The following is a 9,916-nucleotide window of genomic DNA, read 5'->3' as shown; positions in this document are numbered from 1 at the left end:
TTTTTAGGCTGAGGTAATGAAGACTGCAATGCATGTGATCAATAGATCACTTAGTAAGAGTTTGGATGGTGGTATTCCTGAAGAGGCATGGAGTGGCAAGAAGCCCTCTTACTCTCATTTGCGTATATTTGGGTGTGAGACATATGCACATGTGCCAAAAGGGCTTATCAAATAAATTGTGCATGTATGTAGTCTTTTGGAGTCAATATTGGGCTGGGTTCCTCCCTTTTCTTGAATGATGAGAGGCCATTTTTAAGTATGTTGATGAAATATATAGGTTGTGGGCTTATCTATGATGCTCTTATTGTGTTTGTGAGTTGAAGGTCTATTATAGCGATCACTCATGATTTCTTGGTTTCTCTTATCATTGTTTTGGACCCCCAGGAGGAGATGTCCTTGACATTGTGGTGACAAGAAAAGAACTATAGGCAAGGGTAAAGCTACAAGTGAGGGATGGCATAGGGTTGACTACCCCATGAGATGTTGCTAGCTTTGTAGAAGAGATGGAGTTCATAGCTTTAATAAAGGACAGGAATACACCAAAAGTGTTGTTGCAGGTCTTGATTTACTGTTTCATTGGTGAGGCAAGGACATAGATGCAAAACCTTGGCTTAATGTTTTGAGAGTCTCAAGGCACCCCCCACGAGATCCGATATATAGGAAAGTGAGAGTTGCATTTTTAGACCAATATGCTCGGGAAAGAGACCTCAATGCAATCTAGATCGAGTTATGCAATTATCAATAGGAACCTAACCAAGATGTCGACCAATACTCGATTTGTTTTTTTGAATTATGGAACCATTGGAGAATAGCATTACATCTAGAGATCCCACTTTAAATGATTAAAAAATAGAGAGTTGTTTGTAGGACTTAAGCCGCGAATCTTAGATTGAAAGTAGAATTAAAGAACCCTTGTTGCTTTGATGAAGCAATACAGTTTGCACGAGCGAAGGAGTGGAAGATGAAGAGACTAGGACAATTGGGGTTCAGGAGAGTTCAAATCAATCGGTTACTAACCATCATTAACTGTTAGGGAAGAGCCATCACTTTCTCCTTCCAAAGGGATAGATGACTCTTTGAAAGAGGACCTCCATGAGATGATTGAATTAATGATAAATATGAGCTTGAATTTGTTGGGTGGTATAGGTCAAGGAAGGGAGAGAGGATCTTATGGAGGAAGAGGTGTCAGAGTTCCACAAAATCAGAATGCTGGCTACCATGCAAGGGGGGGAAGAGGTTGAGGTATTTATGCTATGAATGTGCAATGCTTTAATTGTGGTGAGTGGGGCCACTATAGCCCCTTTTGTGACAAGCCTTCTCATATGGAAGGTGACATGTTTCCTCTATTACAATACTTGAACAATAGGGCTAATGAGTTTGGGGTGGAGATTAAAGATCCTTCTTAGCCTAGCACTAGGGGTACTACTGGTGTACCCATGAATGTGAATGATAAAGGGAAATTTGTAACCCTAAAGGGGTTTGCATAATTCATTATTTTCAACTAAATCTAGTGTAGAGCTAGTCATTTGTAGTGTGCTCTCTAGTTGTGCCCTCTCTCCTTATCTCCACTCTTCTCCTCTCCTCTCTCCATATTTGTTCATGTTATCAGAGCTCATGGTTTTTCCTTCCGTCGCGCTGAGGCATCGAGATCATTGAGAGAGTGTGAGAGATCTTGAGTGTTCTTGAGTGATCGTAATTCATTACAATCTCTTCCATTGAGAGAAATTTCCATCCTATTCCATCCATGTGAGATTGAGAGATTTCCATTTTTCTCTTCCGTGAGAGAAAATTCCAATCATTCTTGGAGATCTTTAGTCTCCATCCTTCGATTGAGAGTTAAGATATTTTTGGCTTGAGAGAGTATTCATTCCATGGGCTTCTTTGTGAGGATTCATGTGAGAGAGATTTCTGCTCATATGAGAGAGTTCTAAGAAGAAAGAGAGCTCTCTATGTTGAGAGAGAGAGATTGAGACTAGACATCTACAAAGCTACAACCTACAACAACTACGAGGAGACTCTATTGGCGAAGCAAAAAAAAGCACCTCTAGCATAGCAAACAAGCAAGGCAAGTCGACCTCTCCTACATGTATAGCATTGCCTCAGTACCAGTGACCGACAAGTGGCTCCTCGCGACCCATGTCAATGCTCATGTCAATGCTCTAGCCATCAACTACAAAGAACTAACGGCCTCCAACTTCACCTTCATCAACGAACACCTATACTTCACCAACCGGCTACCAAGGCGGCCAACATCCATCAACGAGCTAAACGACTTGCAAGCAGCCCCTTCACAATGCGGGCGACGCCTACAACATAGGAGAAAATGGTCTCACAGCTCGATCTACATGTCGCTAGCCGACTACAACGAGCTCCGCGCCATACCAATCAATATACTCACAAAGGAACGCTTTCAACAACACGAACCCTTAATTGACCACATAGACGAGACGGCCTATGACGAGCCACACACAAACAAAGCACCCACGCATGGCTCCATCAAGATAACTCTTACACGACCAAGCTCCAACAGCTCATGGGATAGCTCGACGGAATCTTGGGTGACGATGGAATCTTTAATGATTCCATCATATCTTAAGGGTGGCTTATCTTGGTAATCTTATCCAAGGTGCCATGTCACCCACCATGTGGCAGCCCTATGTGCCACGTAGGCCTCACTACCACGGGAGCATACTTGTCTAGCATAGTGCCACATCACGTTGACATGTCATCAATGAAATTGCCACATCAGCAAATCAACGTCAGCTTACGACATAAGCTACCAAATCAGCACATCAGTTAGCACTACCACATTACCACATCATCAAGTGCCTTGTCACTATGCCACATCATCAGGGCCATGTTAGTATTGCCACATCATCTTACCACCTCAGCACTACCATGTGGCATAGCCCCCTGCTAGGCGCACCTACCTCTTCACAGGGATTGTATGTGCACCTAGCTGCCACATCACACAATGCTTCATAGGAACACCCCTTGCCAGGCACATTTTGCATGTGAATTCACCTACCACATCACCACAATGCCATCTCATCCTTTTTTTGCACCTCCACCTAGATCAAGCCATATCTCTTGATCTAGGAGGAATTTGAGGATGCTCCAAAAAGAAAAAACACTCAAGTTTTCGTGCTCTACTCGCTCTTCACATCATGTGCATATTTGGGTACATGTATCACACACTTTTCAGCCTCAGCATCAAATCCACTTCTTACACATGTTTAAGCTTCTTCATCAACCCATCTAACCAATCACCTAAAAGGAACAAAAGGAAAAGAAACTATTTGTTGCTTCTCATCACTCGACGGTTGGTCTAGATCTAGATTAGAGTAGATTAGTTCATCCATAGAGGAGAGAACTCCAAATCAGCCAATCAAAGCCATGCTAAAAAATTCCCGACTAGTTCCTACTCAGAGTTAGTCTCTATGCTTACATGCGGTTTCACATCATCACATGTCCAGAAACCCGACCTTCTACACATTAGTGAGCAGATTCTAGAGTATTCAGAGGGATTGACAAATTGTCCAGTGGGCAGATTGCACATCTTCTTCTTCTTCTTCTTGTACTCACATGCCACCATTCTAAAGCCTTATTGGCTATTTTTTAGTATTGTGCACTTTATTTGAGCCCTCTAAAGCCTCTTGGGTATTCCTGGCATCATTTGCCACATACGTCTTTTAACAGATTGAAATATATTGTAGTTATTTCTTAACTGACACTTTAAATTTCAGTTGAAACAAACAGTATTTTGCAGTTGATTTAGTCAGTGACTTTCATAGCACTTTGAGTACTTAGCAGCCTTTATTTGGAGACATCGGTTAAGTTAGACAATTCCAACTACGGCACATGGAAATACCGAATGGAGACCATTCTTGTACTGCAAGACAAATGGGAGTATGTCGATGGGTCTACACCTAGACCATCTGACGTTCTAGTAGCAACTCCCATCATTGCAATAGCACACGCAGAAGGATCTACACTTGCACCAACGGTGTCCACATTAGTAGTAGAACTTACCATTGCCTAAGCATAGGTAGAATGGGACAAGAAGGACAAATATGCATATCATTTGATCAAACTAAATGTGCAAGATGTCATGATTGGACAACTCAATGCAATGAAGACATCTAAAGAAGCATGGGATATATTCGCAGCTCTTTACGAATCTAAGAACACATCCATGATTCTCACGCTGAGAAACCAGATCAATGAGATTTTGCACAACAGCAATGAAACTAGTCATACTCGGATCAAGGATTACAACAATCAACTTGCACAGCAGGAGAGAGCATGAATCCCACAAAAATGGTTCAAGTCATCCCAAGTGACTAGGAGAGGAATACGAGAATCTAGTCGAGAGTATTGCCATTTAGAGGCAAATTCCAACACGAGAAGGGTTACAGTTAGTGTTACTTGGTGAAGAACTCAAGACTCAAGCCATTCAAGCATGCAAAGTTCATTCCAATGATCAAGCATTCACAACTTCAGGTAAAGGCAGAGGTAGAGACAATGGAAGAGGTAGAGGATCTCAGCAAAGTGGTCATCATCGGCAAAATTAGCATCAATAACAACCTCCACAACAGTAGCAGCATTAGCATCAACATCAGCATCCATAAGGAAATCATTCCAACAGAGGAAGATTTCAAGGACGAGGGAATGTATCCACCAATGTGTCAAACATGCAGCTAAACAACTATCACAAGTTTGGACACTATGAAAGAGATTGCCGCAAGAAGCAATATGACTAAGGAGGTCAATCTAGCAGTAATCAAGGGAATTTTTATGGAAGAGAAAATCATCGTGGTGGACTTTCAAGTCACATTCATTATATTAATGGACCTCAAAATATGTATCTTGCAAGTGAGGATATGCAAAAGACTGAAACAGTGTATATAGACATTAATTGTGAATCCAAAGGGGAATGCAATTATCAAGTTGATCAAGCAGATCAAGATCCTTGGTACATCAACAACGGTGCATCATCTCATATGACAAAGCATTAGGAATGATTCACAGAGATGAAACCATTAGAAGGACTCAAGAATGTTATCTACATGGCAAATAACACACTAAATCCAATTCAAGAAAAAGGCATTGTCCCTATGAACAATTCAAGAAAAAGGCATTGTCACTAAGTCCAATTCAAGAAAAAGGCATTGTCCCTATGAACAATTTCACTAGTACGAAAGGATTGGTGAAAGATGTACCCTATGTTCCAAAGCTCAGCAAGAAGCTCTTGTCAATTGGGCAAATGAAAGAACATAATCATCAAGTCATCCTCGATCGAGATGAATGCACGATGAGAAACAAATCCACAAAATACTAGCCAGTAGGAAAAACAAGGAAGGACGCTCCTTCAGAATGCTAGCTTTAGTACCAGATTTGCATGCCATGTCAGGTCAGCATAACCAATGCCACTTTCCGCAATATGGCACAAGAGATATGGACATATCAATTTCAAAAGCTTGATGCAGCTAAGAAACCAGGATATGGCAATTGAAATTTCAAAACTTTAGTTTCAAGGAAAAGTTTGCAAAGCATGTTGCTTTTGTAAATAAAAGAGAACCAATTTTGGCAGAAGCACCTCTCGAGCAAGAGGTATTCTTGATTTGATACATACATATGTATGGGGTTATGCACAGACTCATAGCATCAATGGTTCCCTGTACTACTTGACTTTCATCGATGACTATAGTAGATATTGCTAGGTCTACTTTCTGAAAGAGAAATCTGAAGTCTTTTCCAGATTTCAAGAATTCAAAGCCATGCTAGGGAACCATACAAGCAGAAAGATCAAAGTCATGAGATCGAATAAAGGAGGTGAATACATTTCTTTAGCATTCATGAACTTTTGCAGAAGTAATGGCATTTGAAGACAATTCACATTTGCAGATACTCCTCAGTGGAATGAAATAGCTGAAAGGAAGAATAGGAATTTAGCAAACAATGCTAGAGCAATACTCAATGAGAAGCATCTTCCAAATCGGTGTTGGGTGGAACAGTTGCATTAATTCGCTCGAATTTTTTTTCAATTCAAAAAAACGTGAAAATTTTCCGAATTGAAACGAATTCAACGATTTTTCTTAATTTATTCGTACGAATAGGTTATTCGAACGAATAAACAAGGTTATTCGTACAAATAAACGTAGTATAAATATGAAACAATTGTTATTTTTGGTATTCGTACGAATACATCTAGCTGTATTCTTGAGCCACCTGCTTGCCTGCCTGCCACCTGTTTGCTTGCCTGCCACCTCTTGGTTGCCTACCTGCTACCTCTTACTTACTTCCATACCTACCAGCTCTCGTCATAGGTACCTTACTTGATTCAAGGTATGACACCTTATGAAGCATTCATTGGATACAAGCTCTGCATTGGGCATCTTCGCATATTTGGTTGCATACATATGCAATCTTCTATGAAGATGTTACACAAAGTGGGAATAGGTTCCAATGTGATGCTATGCCATTAAAAGAGAGATCCCTAAATAACATCACTATGGATGAGAAGGGATCCATAAAATCTTGATAGGATGCTTATAGTATTGAAAAGTAGGACAGAGATGTTCCAAGTCCATAAGCTAGGTGCTACAATCTTTGTTTCTAGTGCTCACAAGAAATTAGCATTATATTATCGGTGTTGGTATATTATCGGTGTTGGTAAATGACATAGGAATAAACATCATGAGGGCCTAAGTTAAAGAAAATCTACAAAAACTTGCTACTTGTAATTTAGACATGGAGAGAATACACTAAATAGCATCCACATGTGAGGAAGAGGTGCAACACCATTCGAGGCTGCAAAGCAAAAGTATGATGAGAGGCACCAATGTGCCTCATGCCTCAATGACCTTGCTTTCTTTCCATTAGGTTTATTGCCATGTAATTTCTGAAAAAACTTATTGGTGTTTTGTTTTAGCTCCTTGAAGAAATTGAAACTCTCAAGCTGGTTTCTTTTAAGAAATAAACTCTTTTTGTTTCTTACCACCTATTTGTATGCTCAAGTTTTGCCCTCTTTCTCAGTTGTCTCTATTGCTTTCCAGGTCCTATATGCATTTTTACAATCCTGGTCATACCAAAGATTAATGGCATTCTGATGCTCCTTTTCTTGCTTTTCTCAAAGCATTTGTGGGCCTCCTTTCATGGCAAGTAGATGGAATTTGACCTTGTGATAGTGCTGTCTCGATTTCCTTCCATAAATGTTAGCCTTTTTGTAATCCATGATCAACCATGGTTGCAAAGAATTCTTTTTTTTTTAAACAACATTTGTTTCCCCTATCTACTTGCACTTTTTATAGTTTCTTCTCTTAGATCCATTGTAATTTCTTCTCTTTATTAGCACTGACACTTAAGAGGGAGTGCTAAAGTGAAGGATTAGATTCTCCTTTGTGAAATTCCACCTATAATTGTTTGAAACAAGTTAATTTGAGTTGGATATTTCAAACGTCCTTTTATGGAGATCATCCTAGTCTAAAAAGGCCTTTTAATGCCCAACGTACTAAAAACATCGTTTGCTATCTCCTTTGCATCCAAAAGCGCATGCTAAACTAAGAAGCAGTGCCCACATGCACTTGTGCACTGTTGCTTAACTTTGGCAATTCAACGCATAGGACCTCCTCACTTATTATCCTTAAAAACCTTCAAGAAAGTACTCATCAATTTGATCAACTGTCCGTATGCTACATGCTTTATTTAGCTTCAGGAAACTCTCTTTAAATCTATTTAAGCAATGATGGGCAAGGAGAAAATATCAAATTTTGACAATAGCTTATAGCAGTTCTTATGGCAAATTGAGTGCCCTACAATGAAAAATGTATATTTGGACCCAAAATTATTTTCCAAGTGCCCAAGACTACATATACTGCAACCTATGAACATAAGGTGACTACACCTCAGATGGATAGCATGTGGCTTTGTGTACTAGGGAGAAACTTAAAAATTGAACAAAAAGCTTTCTAGGAACTTAAAGAACATACCCAAACTCATCCTTTAAAAACAAACAAATAGTGAGGCTTTAAAGTCATGGTCGTCACCCACAAGTAACTTTCGGTATGTGTACCAAGGATTAGCTACTACATCATCCCCACGAGCATCGTTAATGTCAAAAAATTTATGCTCTCTCTTACACACACACAAATTTTGATTAGTAAATGTATCTCACACACACACAGACACTTATTTCTTTACACACACACATGTACACTTCCCCAACTGTGAATTATTGTTTTATGTACCCCTCGTGAAATCCCCCCTTTACACTCTCTTTTTAACCACTCCACACACCAAGCCCACTAACCCTCCCATACCTCTTTTTATCTCTTCTCAACCCATGCACTCATTCGCTCCTTACTCCACGCGTGACTTAAACTTCACTTGTGACTTAAAACTTTTTTTTATTATCTAAGAATTCCTACAGTTGTCATTATTTCTAGGTAAAGCAGTAACAAGCCGAGAAAAACAGGCATAACATGTCTACCCAAACATAACTATGATGTTCTAACACCTAGTTTGTTTGAATGGTGATAGGTAAGTGGAGCCCGACCTAAGAACTTGGACTACATGAGGATTCGACATCTTTTTTCAATATTATGTTTATCAAACTCAATATTATTAAAAAATTGTAATTTTAGTCGAAATTTTTATAAATAGTTATTTTGTTTTTCAACTTAGATGTCACAAACATTTTTTTCGTATATGTTTCTCTTTTTTTGCTTTTTATCCAATTGATGGAATTAATTGTTTGGCTCAATTATTGATGGGACTTTTTAATCTAAACACACACACACACACACCCCTCTTTTTTATGAAAACTATTTGTTTTTATATTACAAAAAGCAACCCCTAAGTAGGGGACATGCAATTACAACGTCAAAAGATCTCATTATAGGTTAAGAAAGCAAGATAGTCAAGATCTCAAGCATGCAGGAAGTTGCAAGATAGTCAAGGTCTCAAACATGCAGAAAGCATCGTAAATATGCCCAAAAGAGGTAATACTTGCCAAGGGACAAATCACTAAGGACCCTATGATTTCAGTCCTTCCATAGAACCCATTGCGCCCAATAGGAAACCCACGTAAAGAAGATATCATACCCCTGCTTGATAGGGTGCACCGCAAACGCTAGAATAGCTTGCCAAAGCAAAGCAGTAGGAAAACGTGCCTGAAGGCATTATTGTAAAAAGAACAAGAATTTATGAGTTTCAAGGGAATGCTGAAAAAGATAAGGCATATCATCTTGGAGGGAGGCATCGACGACACTGGCAACAAGCAAGCACAAATTTGCTTCAACCGTTTCTCCACCACCGAGAAGTACAAGTCATAGACCAGATACCATGTGCATGAGTAGAAACCCAAGGAGAGGGCAGCAAACCCTTGTACAAGTTTGTAGCCATGACATCAACCAACATGATCACTCAAGTGAGGAGTCCTCTATAATCTCAAGCCGAGGTACTGGTTGAAAGTCATGAAGCATCTATGACAATATGTGCCATAGAGATCTATAATGCTATTTCAAGCCAAAATGTGTAACCGCTACAAGAAAAGATAAGCAAGTGTATTCCTTTTGACCAATAAATAAGAGATGTAGGGTTGCTACAAGGCTGATGGGTGTGCAAACACCTTTGACCAATCAAAGCAAGAGTCTCCATGCAGTGCATCCTGACCCTTCCATTTAAGATGAGAGTATGTGCTTCCAGTCAGAAAGCATGGGAGTGACAAAAGGATAATCCTTAACCCTGTCATCAACATGTCCCAAGATAAAACCCCATTGAGTAGTCTGCCAGTGATCAAACGCATCAGTAGCAAAATGTAGGAGTGTCACATCATGACGCCCTGGCTGATCACCTTGCATAATTTGAAGCATCATTTTTCCCTCATGTTCTAAAATGTGCATATGAATATTTA

This window comes from Dipteris shenzhenensis, chromosome 15 (assembly GCF_047967505.1).
Source record: "Dipteris shenzhenensis isolate YYH24624 ecotype China chromosome 15, Dip_SZ_1.0, whole genome shotgun sequence".
Lineage (NCBI taxonomy): Eukaryota > Viridiplantae > Streptophyta > Polypodiopsida > Gleicheniales > Dipteridaceae > Dipteris > Dipteris shenzhenensis.
Note: the sequence above shows the minus strand (reverse complement) of the source record.